Here is an 11603-nt window from a genome sequence, read left to right as displayed (position 1 = left end):
GTGTCGCAGTCCGTCTCCCTAGACATGCGATCGTAATGCGATTTAATGGCGGGTCCCGCCTGGTGGACCCTCTTACCTCCTCTCCATAGCAGCCACGCGAACCAGGAGAGCATCTGCGACTGTGTGCCTAAAGCCGGAGAGTCTCTGCCGCAAGTATCCGGCAAAAGGCCGCGGGAGTATGTGATGCCGCTTGGGAGGTGATGGAGCTGCAGCGCTGAAATGTCACCATGACATAGAGTGCTGACAGCCCAGTCTTGAAGAAATTTTTTTGTCAGAAAAAGCTTTTTCAGGGCAGCCCTCCTGTTATGGTGACCTGCTGCTGCAGCACCAACTGAAAAACTGAGCTCACAGTGCCTAGAGGCAGAGGAGGTCCCAATGCATCCTGGGACAACCTAAAGCTTTATCCTGTTGGTGCCTCTGGATCAAGATGCAATTGGGTTGAATTAACTATGAACGCCTCTGCCTGGTTGACAGGCAGAGGCGTTCGTGGGGTGGCGACCAAGCATTTTTGGGACATGGTCAGGGAAACGAGGGGGTGTCGGCAGTGTTTTCAGGGACGCAACCCGACCCCAACCCGTATAAATGTGTGTCTAAGTATGTGTGCGTGTGACTGTATATATGTGTGTAACTATGGGGGTCATTCCGCATTGATCGCTCGCTAGCTGTTTTTAACAGCCATGTAAACGCTATGCCGCCTCCCACTGGGAGTGTATTTTAGCTTAGCAGAAGTACGAACGAAAGGATCGCACAGCGGCTGCAAAATAATTTTGTGCAGTTTCACTTGACTCCGGAGGTTCGTCAATCGCTGACCTAGTGGCTCCAGGACCAGCAATTGAGCAGGGGCAGTCCCTTCTGGATACCCGACTGGGTCCTGTTGACGACGGATGTCAGTCTGTGGGGATGGGGTGCAGTGTTGGAGCAACACACTTTCCAGGGTCGTTGGACCAGAAAAGAAGTCCCTCATCCCGATAAACATTCTGGAACTGCAGGCGGTGTTCAATGCGTTAACTCTCACCCTGCCTCTGGTACAGAACAGGCCTGTTCAAGTATGGTCAGACAATGCAACCACGGTGGCATACATCAACCATCAAGACGGCACTAAAAGAGGCATGGCAATGTTAGAAGTGGCAAAAATCCTTCAATGGGCAGAACGCCATCTGCCAGCAATATTGGCAGTGTTCTTTCCGCGGGTCCTAAACTGGGAAGCGGACTTCCTCAGTCACCAGGACGTACACGCCAGAGAGTGGAGTCTTCATCCGGAAGTCTTTCAACTCCTACTGGACACGTGGGGCCTACCAGATGTAGACCTGATGGCGTCTCGACACAATCACAAAGTTACGGTCTTCGGATCAAGGACCAGGGATCCTCAAGCAGCATTTGTGGACGCACTAGCCATTCCATGGAACTTTTGGCTGCCTTACGTGTTCCCTCCAGCATCCCTCCCAAAATGGCCGCCGCCTCACAGGAGACAGTTATTAAAGATACTAGAGGAGAAGGAGTTATCTTTAATAACTGTCTCCTCTGAGGCGGCGGCTATTTTGGGATGGACGTTTTCATTTGAAGCTTGCAGCGTCTTCTCCCCCCTCAAGTAACAGTGGTGGTCATTCCGAGTTAATCACTAGCTGCATTCGTTCGCTGTGCAGCGGTGAGGCAAAAAAATGGCACTTCCGCGCATGCGTATGCGCCGCAATGCGCACGCGCGACGTACTATTACAACGAACAATGTAATTTCACACAGGGTCTAGCGAAGCATTTCAGTCGCACTGCTGGCCGCAGAGTGATTGACATGAAATGGGCATTTCTGGGTGTCAACTGACCATTTTCAGGGAGTGTTAAAAAAAATGCAGGTGTGCCAGGAAAAATGCAGGCGTGGCTGGGCGAACGCAGGGCGTGTTTGTGACATCAAAACAGGAACTGAACAGTCTGAAGTCATCGCAAGCGCTGAGTAGGTATTGAGCTACTCTAAAACTGCACAAAAAAACTTTGCCTCCGCTCTGCGATCCTTTTGTTAGCACTTCTGCTAAGCTAAAATACACTCCCAGTGGGAGGCGGCATAGCGTTTGCACGGCTGCTAAAAACAGCTAGGGAGCAATCAACTCGGAATGACCACCAGTGTCAAAACTTGGGCATGGAAATGGGGTGGAGCTACCGGTTTGTAGGGGGCGGGGCTACACAGGACCAGGCTGGCTGCTACCACTGCCTGGGATCGGTAAGTTGAGGGAGAGTGAGTAAGAGAGAGAAAGTGTGTGTGTGTGTGTGTGTGTGTGTGTGTGTGTTGTGTGTGTGTGTGTGTGTGTGTGTGTGTGCGTGTGTGTGTGTGTGTGTGTGTGTGTGTGTGTGTGTGTGTGTGTGTGTATGTATGTGGGTATGTATGTGTGTATCTGTGTGTGTGGTCATTTTGTGTAAGCGGTACTACTATCGGAGGCATGTATAAGTGGCATCGCTGCAGGGGGCAGTTTGTGTTGATGCGCCACCGCTATTGGGGGGCATTATGTGTATGAGCAGCACCAAAACTTGGGGCATTAATTTGGTACAAGGGGCATTGATATAGTGTTGCTCCATATGTGCACAGGATTAATTTATTTATTTGTTAAATATATAATATATATATACTTTTTATGTTTTCTTTTTTTTTAGGGGGGGGGGGGAGTGTCCTCTTCTACTTCCTCAATAACCAGACCTCCTCATACAGGGCCCTTGTCTTATCCAGACTTAGCCAGGCTGGCTTTGACGGCGTGGCTCTTGAAGCATCACTCCTGAGTGCCAAAGGATTCTCTTGAGGCGGTCATTCAAACTATGTTGAAAGCCCGTAAGCCGACGTCTGCTTGTATCTATTATAGGGTCTGGAATTCTTACTTCACCTGGTGTGCTGATAAGAACTATGATGCGTACAGATTCAAAACATACAGAATCCTGGCTTTCCTGCAACAAGGCCTGGTTCACATATCTGCCTTGTCAGTGTGGTTTCAGAGAAAAATTGCGTCTATACCTGACCTCCATACATTCACTCAGGGTGTGTTACGAATTCAGCCTCCTTATGTCCCTCCTGTGGCTCCATGGTATCTGTCTGTTGTCCTGAATGCCCTGCAAGAGTCTCCATTTGAACCTCTTGAGTCAGTGGACCTTAAATGGCTCACAGCCAAGGTCCTTTTTCTGCTGGCTATTGCCTCTGCTAGAAGGGTGTCGGACTTAGGCGCTTTGTCCTGTCGTTCACCCTTTCTATTATTCCATGACTAGGCAGTTCTGAGAACCCGCCCAGGTCAGGGCCGGTGCAAGGTTTCTCAGCACCCTAGGCAAATCTTCAGCGCCCCCCCCCTCCCACCCAACCCACTTGATAAATGTGTATGCTACACCAAATACATTTTCTACACATAGAATCTAACGGCAGATAAGAACCGAATAGGGCCATCCAGTCTGTGTTAGGATATTAGGGATAGGGTATTAGGGTTGTTTTAGCGATTTGGGATAGGGTATTAGGGATAGGAAGAATATTAGGGTTGGCTTATCAGTTTGGGTTAAGGTACTGTATTGGGGTTATGATTAGGGAGAGGTTTAGATGTGTGTGTATAGATATATATATATATAAGTCCCAGAATGCGCCACTCCAAGAGTATAAGAACACATCAATGGCAGCACTGATGTGTTCATCACTGGCGTGCGCAGCACATTTTATTAGGGGGTGCACCGTCGAAGGGGTGTGTCTAGCACCGCCTTTTGGCCGTGTCTAGCACCAACTATTGATGGTCAATGCATATAAAATATCCACCTTTGTACCAAGCCTAATAAAGCAGATACATCGTCAGATGTTGTGGTGTGCTCCAAACAAACACCCCTGATGGCACTCACTGCAACAATTATACTGCTCCCCCTCAGCCTGTCAATGCTGCTGCCGGTCGCCTGCCAGTATTGAATTTGTCTTCCTAAGAGGAACGCTGGCTGCATGCTGCTCCTCATCAGTGGCTGGCGTTGACATAGCATAGAAGGAGAGAGGTGGGCATGTGGCGGGGGTGACGGGTGGGCGTGCGAGCAGCATGACATAATCATGTCACATAACGCTGTTTTTGTACATGGAGGTGGAGTTGGGAGTTTGAAAGCCAGTGGCAGTTGCACCCTTGATTAACCAAGGCGTCTGGTCAGTAATACAGTCCTGACAGGGTGCAGTGCAGAGGGGACAGTAATCAGCCTGCTCGGAGATCGCTGCATCAGGCATGTGAGATCGGGGTGCCGGACATTAGGGGGTGCCTGTGCGCATCAGGCACCCCCCCTGCGCACACCTAAGTGTGTTCTTCTTATATGCTTGGAGTGCCGCACCCTGCGACTTATATATATAGTTCTACTGTGAAGGCAACCAGTTATGAACTTCCCTACGCATACAGTATATAGGGCATGCCGGCTTTTGTGTATTGCCCACCGCAGCAGATGATAGTACAAAAAGACAAGAAGGCAGCAGCACTCTGGATTTTGATAAAACAACAACTTCTGTATTAGTGCAAAAGATGGTCACATCTGGCCAACGTTGTGAAGGCGTGAACGATATACATACATATACATATATATATATATATATACTGTTTATAGACTGTGTGCCAGCCCAGTCGCTAGTGACCCAGGAGAGAGGGGTGTATACTGCTGCTGTGTAATATACAGTGGAAGGTATGGGAGGACTATAGCCACCTGCTGCAGATGTGTCACTTTAAATCTTGTCTTGGCGCTGCCATGATAAGTATGCATCGCGCCACAGCGTAGTACCCACATTACAATAGCCCGCTTACTCCGACGGATCCGGCATTTATATCTACTGGTAGTGGGCGCATACCCTCCTGCTACCCACATGATTATGCTCCTGCAGGCTTCCCCTTCTGTGTACGGGTAGCGGGAGCATCGCTCCCCGGTATCCGCGGCTGGTGTGCGCCTCCATAAAATTTGTGAGCAGGTGTGTGCCCGCTACAGTACACTATGCCAGGACTCATAGCCTGGTATACGTAACACATACGTCGGTTTTACAATCGCCCTGCTGTCTGTGTGTGAGGCCGTGCACCACCATAGACTGTGCACAGGAGGAGATGACAATAGGCAACCTCCAGGGAAGGGATTTAGGGCAACAGAACATGTGGCTGTAACCGATATCATTATCAACCACCACTCAACCACTGATTTTTACAACAGCGTCTTGATTTTACGTAATAAGTAATACTGTGGTAAATTCAGTGGTGTACGTATAAAAAATGTCTTAGAGGTACTGTGTGCACGCGCTGGAAAAATGGGTGTGGTAAAATGCCACATGGTGCCAGATATGCTCCTACAGTGCCAGATACGCCCCCACCATGCCAGATATGCTCCTACAGTGCCAGATGCACAAATGCCCCATGGTGCTAGATACACAAATGCCCCCAGTAGTGCCATATATGCCCCCACAGTGCCAGATACACATTGCCCCAGAGTGTCAGATACACATATGCCCCCACAGTGCCAGATATGCCCCCACTGCGCCAGATACACATATGCACCCACAGTGCCAGATACACATGCCCCCACAGTGCCAGATACATATATGCCCCCACAGTGCCAGATATGCCCCCACAGTGCCAGATATACATGCCCCCACAGTGCCAGATATACATGCCCCCACAGTGCCAGATACACATGCCCCCACAGTGCCAGATACACATGCCCCCACAGTGCCAGATATGCCCCCACAGTGCCAGATATGCCCCCACAGTGCCAGATATACATGCCCCCACAGTGCCAGATATACATGCCCCCACAGTGCCAGATACACATGCCCCCACAGTGCCAGATATGCCCCCACAGTGCCAGATACATATGCCCCCACAGTGCCAGATATGCCCCCACAGTGCCAGATATACATGCCCCCACAGTGCCATATATACATGCCCCCACAGTGCAAGATATACATGCCTCCAGAGTGCCAGATATGCCCCCACAGTGCCAGATACACATGCCCCCAGAGTGCCAGATATGTCCCCACAGTGCCAGATATGCCCCCACAGTGCCAGATACACATGCCCCCACAGTGCCAGATACACATGCCCCCAGAGTGCCAGATATGCCCCAGCAGTGCAACTTACCATTGTTGCTGCTGCCTGGGACTGGCACTATCTTCTGCTGGGGAGAGGAGATAGCAGCATGCGCTCCTCCTGTCCCTCTCCTGCCCTCAGTCCGGTCTGCTGAACTGGCGCCGGTCCGCGAGCCAATCAGGGCTTGCGGTCCGGCAGCAGTGGCTCCTGATTGGCTGCCGGTCCGCGAGCTCTGATTGGCTCACGAACCGGCTCAGTGCAGCCGCCACTGCCGGACTCGGGACTCGCAGGCAGGAGAGGAGAGGCGCATGCTGCGCTTTCCTCTCTCCAAGGCCCAGTGTGTCTGCAAGGTGGCGGCCCGGCGGTATGGCGTACCTGCTGGGATTTTCTTACAGGTTCGCCGTACCGCCATACTTGCAGCACTGGGTAAATTAGGGCATGCAGCTATGCACAAGAACAGACGGAGGGAGTGAATCTTGGTCGTCAGGGCAGGGAAGCGAACGATGCATGAGGAGGAGGCAGGGGAAGGCCCCAGACATAGTGAGTCAGAGAGAGAGAGGGAGAGAGAGAGACAGTGCCAGGAAGAGAGTGTGGGAGAGAGAGTGCCAGGAAGAGAGTGAGGGAGAGAGAGTGCCAGGAAGAGAGAGTGAGGGAGAGAGAGAGTGCCAGGAAGAGAGTGAGGGAGAGACGGTGCCAGAAAGAGAGTGCCCGGAAGAGAGTGAGGGAGAGAGAGTGCCCGGAAGAGAGTGAGGGAGAGTGCCAGGAAGAGAGTGAGGGAGAGTGCCAGGAAGAGAGTGAGGGAGAGACAGTGCCAAAAAGAGAGTGAGGGAGAGAGAGTGCCCGGAAGAGAGTGAGGTAGAGAGAGTGCCCGGAAGAGAGTGAGGGAGAGTGCCAGAAAGAGAGTGAGGGAGAGAGAGTGCCCGGAAGAGAGTGAGGAAGAGAGTGCCCGGAAGAGAGTGAGGGAGAGTGCCAGGAAGAGAGTGAGGAAGAGACAGTGCCAGGAAGAGACAGTGCCAGGAAGAGAGTGAGGGAGAGACAGTGCCAGGAAGAGAGTGAGGGAGAGAGAGAGTGCCCAGAAGAGAGTGAGGGAGAGTGCCCGGAATAGAGTGAGGGAGAGTGCCCGGAAGAGAGTGAGGGAGAGTGCCCGGAAGAGAGTGAGGGAGAGACAGTGCCAGGAAGAGAGGGAGAGACAGCGCCAGGAAAAGAGTGAGGGAGAGAGTGTGCCAGGAAGAGACTGAGGGAGAGACAGTGCCAGGAAGAGACTGAGGGAGAGACAGTGCCAGTAAGAGACTGAGGGAGAGAGTGTGCACGGAAGAGAGTGAGGGAGTTTGCCAGGAAGAGAGTGAGGGAGAGTCAGTGCCAGGAAAAGAGTGAGGGAGAGAGAGTGCCAGGAAAAGGGTGAGGGAGAGAGAGTGCCAGGAAAAGAGTGAGGGAGAGAGAGTGCCAGGAAGAGAGAGTGAGGGAGAAAGTGCCAGGGAGAGAGAGAGAGAGTGTCAGAGAGAGACTGAGTTACACTACCTGATTACTACAGTAGCACAGCAGCACAGGTCTCCGATCATCTGATCGAGGCGGGCACTTCACTGCATTAGGCTCCGCCCCCTAAATCCCCGCAAATCACGGCACTGCACTGTCCTCCGGGCGGGAGCTGGGCAGAGCAGGCCGGGCCAGGCTTGGTCCTCCCCTCCCTCCCCCATTACATCGGTACAGCTACATCCTCCGTGCTTCAGGCTGCTGCTGCCATGTTACACAGCACTGCAGCCTGAGAGACTCCAAAGTTCACACACAAAAAAAAAAACCAACTACATTGAGTGAACAGGCGCCGCACATCCTGTCAAATAATATATTTTTTTTTGCTCAACACAGCGCCGCCCTCCAAGTGCCGACGCCCATAGGCAGATGCCTAAAGCTGCCTAATGGTGGCACCGGCCCTGGCCTAGGTTACTTACCTAAAGTGGTGTCATCTTTTCACCTTAACCAAGAGATTGTGGTTCCGGCCTTTATCTCTTCTGACTTGTCCTCTAAAGAATGGTCTTTGGATGGGGTAAGGGCTCGCTGTATATATGTGGAGAGGTCTGCCTCTATCAGGAGGTCAGATACCCTTTTTGTACTGTTTGGTTTCCACAAACGTGGCTGGCCTGCGAATAAGCAAACCTTGGACAGATGGATTAGAATGGTGATTGCACAAGCTTATGCGCAGGCTGGACTCCCAGCTCCTGCTGTTATTAAAGCCTATTCTACTCAGTCCTTTGGACCTTCTTGGGCGGCCTGCCGTGGTGCATCCACAGAACAATTGTGCAAGACGGCTACGTGGTCCTCAGTGAACACGTTCATTAGGTTCTATGCCTTTGATACTTCCGCCTCCAAGGATGCTTCCTTTGGACACCGGGTTCTCGTACCTGCTAAGGCGCGTCCTTGAGGAATTGCTTTAGGACATCACCCAATGTTTTCCCTGTGGAACACAGTGTACCCTGCTGCAGAAAAGGAGAGTTATGGTAGACTTACCATGGTTAACTCTCTTTCTGCGAGGTACACTGTGTTTCACAGGGCGCCCACTCTGACGCACCTAGCTTCTATGGGTTTGTATGTCATTAGCCGCTGGTCCCTTCTCCTGTCGTGAGAATGGGGTTCTATGTGACTAACATCTGCCTTCTCTCTTACCTGCTCCTACATTGCACTGGTTAACGAAACTGAGCTCAGAGTGCCTGAAGGCGGGGTTACAGAGGAGGCCCCAATGCATCCTGGGACAGCCTAAAGCTTTAGCCTGTTGGTGCCTCTGGATCAAGATCCACTCTACACCCGATGTTATTCCCTGTGGAACCCAGTGTACCCCCCAGAAAGAGAGTTAACCATGGACATGTCTACCATAACTCTCCTATTTTTTCTGTAACAATCCTCTGCTAACGCTATTTAGAGATGGTGATATCGATAAAAAGATGATACATGAGGCAGGGTAGGGTAGCCTTCACCAGAGCGACTTGGTGATAATTATAACTGGCTGGGGAGGCTTTATTAGATAGGGAGAAGCCTGTTCACTGTGAGTTAGCTACACTGTCTAGCCTTAAATGTAAGGACCATGGCACCAACATAGAAGAGCAACCAGGACCAATGGAATTGGTCATTGAGGAAATTAGATTATTGAGCAGCGCTACTGTATCTGCTCAGTTGTGATTCAGACTTTGTTAGTGCCTGTGGAGCACCCAACTGAGCATCTGGCTTCTGGAGCATGAGTTTAGGTTGCTCCTACCGTGCTAATCCCATGGTTAGTAATAGCTGTCATCATTAGTACCTGTCAGCAAAGGCCAAAAAAGAAGGGCATAGTGGGCTGTGCAGCAATAATTCCACAGGAGTTAGCAATTCCATCTGCTACTTACAGAGATGGTGGAACAACCTCCATTTTACCGGTGATATATGTCTTCAGCAATGGCCGCCATGATCTTCTGGAGGGGTAAATATAATTATATAGGTGCAGGGTGTGCGGCGTGGGTCCCCCTGGACACAACACATCCTATACCCACTATAGATACATCAATGCTGTTATATGCCATCAGACTCCTCCACATGCCCCTTATATGCATTTAAACCCCGCCCGATCCCCCGTATGCCATCAGCAACCTTTTGATGCCCCTTTATGTTAGCAGACCCCTCCAAATGCTCTTTAATTTTATTTTTTTATTTTCAAACGTTTTTATTGAATTTTCAAAAACCAAGTGGCATTTACAGCACATAAAGCACAAGGAGGATTATAACAAGGAGAAGAACAGCATTTTATGGAAATGCACAGAGGTAGGAGTGCACCACGAGAAAACTCCTATCAACAAAATAGTTTAAAAAAAACAGAGATACAGAGATACATTACTCCATTGTGCCTATACAGAAATATACATAGTAGACAACAAACCAATAATGATGCAAAAACACACACAAACTAAACAATAAATGAGAGTAAAGAAGGGCAAGAGGGGAAAAAACACTGGGGTATAAAACAAGCACAAGACTAAGAAGAAAAGAGAGAGGGGGTAGGGTGTCCTGCATAGACATCCTTCAACATCTTATTTCAGAAAATGAGGTTGTAGCTTAAAAAAAGGAAAGAAATACCAATTAGTAGATTCAAACACTTTTTGAATTTTCAGTTGTTTGGGCGGGGGGAGGGGGTGTTTGGTGTATTTAAATCTCCCATTATTTGTAGAAACGTGCAACTCTCGTTTCAATAGCTGGGAGCGCATGCTGGCGTTCATAGTAAAGGATGTGCAGCACTGCTTGTTTCACTTCCAATAGCAGAGGTGTGGTAGCAGAGATCCAATGAGTTAAGATGGCTTTTTTGGCCACTGTTAAAATAACTGTAAGAACAGGTATGATAAGTTTATAATTTGGACCTAGATCCCAGCCTGTGAAATTGAGAAGTAAACAAGGACCTGGGATTTTCAGTAGGGACAAAGAGAAAATGTTATTAATGAATAAGAGTACCTTATTCCAAAAAAAGCATAATTTTGCCACAACTCCAAAAATTATGAAAGAAAGTAGCTGACTGAGAGCAGCATTTGGGACAATGACCTAATTAATCTGGAGCCATATATTTCTGCTGAGATTGCGATATAAAGGCTCCATTAAGAGCCTTCAGGTGAACCTCTTGTAAAGCTGCAGAGGTAAGAAATGTTAGTGAATTACCAACCGGTGACAGTAAAACATCATGGGATTGGACAAGCGATATGTCAGAAGACCAGCTCTTCACTGTATGAGACCAGGCTCTCTTAGCCGTAGGTTCAATTAGATAGGGGTATACATATCTCAATTTATAAGGTTTTGACTAAATAAAAGACATCACAGCTACAATTTGATCAATTTCATGATTTGCATTTGTATCTTTGGGTCTAGTCTGAATAAAATGTCTGATCTGTAGATACATAAAGAAGCATTTATTAGTAACCTGCCAAGTTTCCTTAAAATAATCAAAGGGACGAATCTTGCCACCTGGATCGAATACATCTCTAATCGCAGATATACCCTGATCTCTCCATTGTACGTAAGTAATATTGTCAAAACCAGGCGGAAAGAGTGGATTTCCCCAAAAAGTGTTGTAGGGAGTATCTGTAAAATCCCTATCCAACGTTTTATTTATACTCCTCCAAGACTTGTATGTATGGGTAAACAATATATTCAACAGGATTCCCGGAGGGATGTGCTTCATAGGAGTGTGTAGAAGAGCACTGGGGAAGTAGGGAGGAAAAATAGCTTTTTCTAGACAATAGTTGGAAAACAGAGACTGCTGTAGGAACCAATCTGCTATATGTCCAAAAACCGCTGCCTGGGCAAAAATAGTAGTATCATGGAGACCAAAGCCACCTAGAGATTTGGGAAGTAGATTAGGTTTGGTACCGCACCGGAATAAATAATCTTAGGAAAGAGCTCTGTTTGTTATATATGGCTCTAAAGACCAACAGTATGTAGATGAATAAAAGATCCAGAAGGGGTCTTAAAGTATTAATAGTTGGTGGTGCTCCCAGAGTCAGTGGTAAACAATATTAAAGACAATGGAAAAGAAAGACTCACGGACAAATGTAATAGAGT

Source organism: Pseudophryne corroboree, chromosome 5, assembly GCF_028390025.1.
Source record: "Pseudophryne corroboree isolate aPseCor3 chromosome 5, aPseCor3.hap2, whole genome shotgun sequence".
In the NCBI taxonomy this organism is placed as follows: domain Eukaryota; kingdom Metazoa; phylum Chordata; class Amphibia; order Anura; family Myobatrachidae; genus Pseudophryne; species Pseudophryne corroboree.
The sequence above is the reverse complement of the archived record's forward strand: the minus strand, read 5'-3'. Positions refer to the sequence as shown.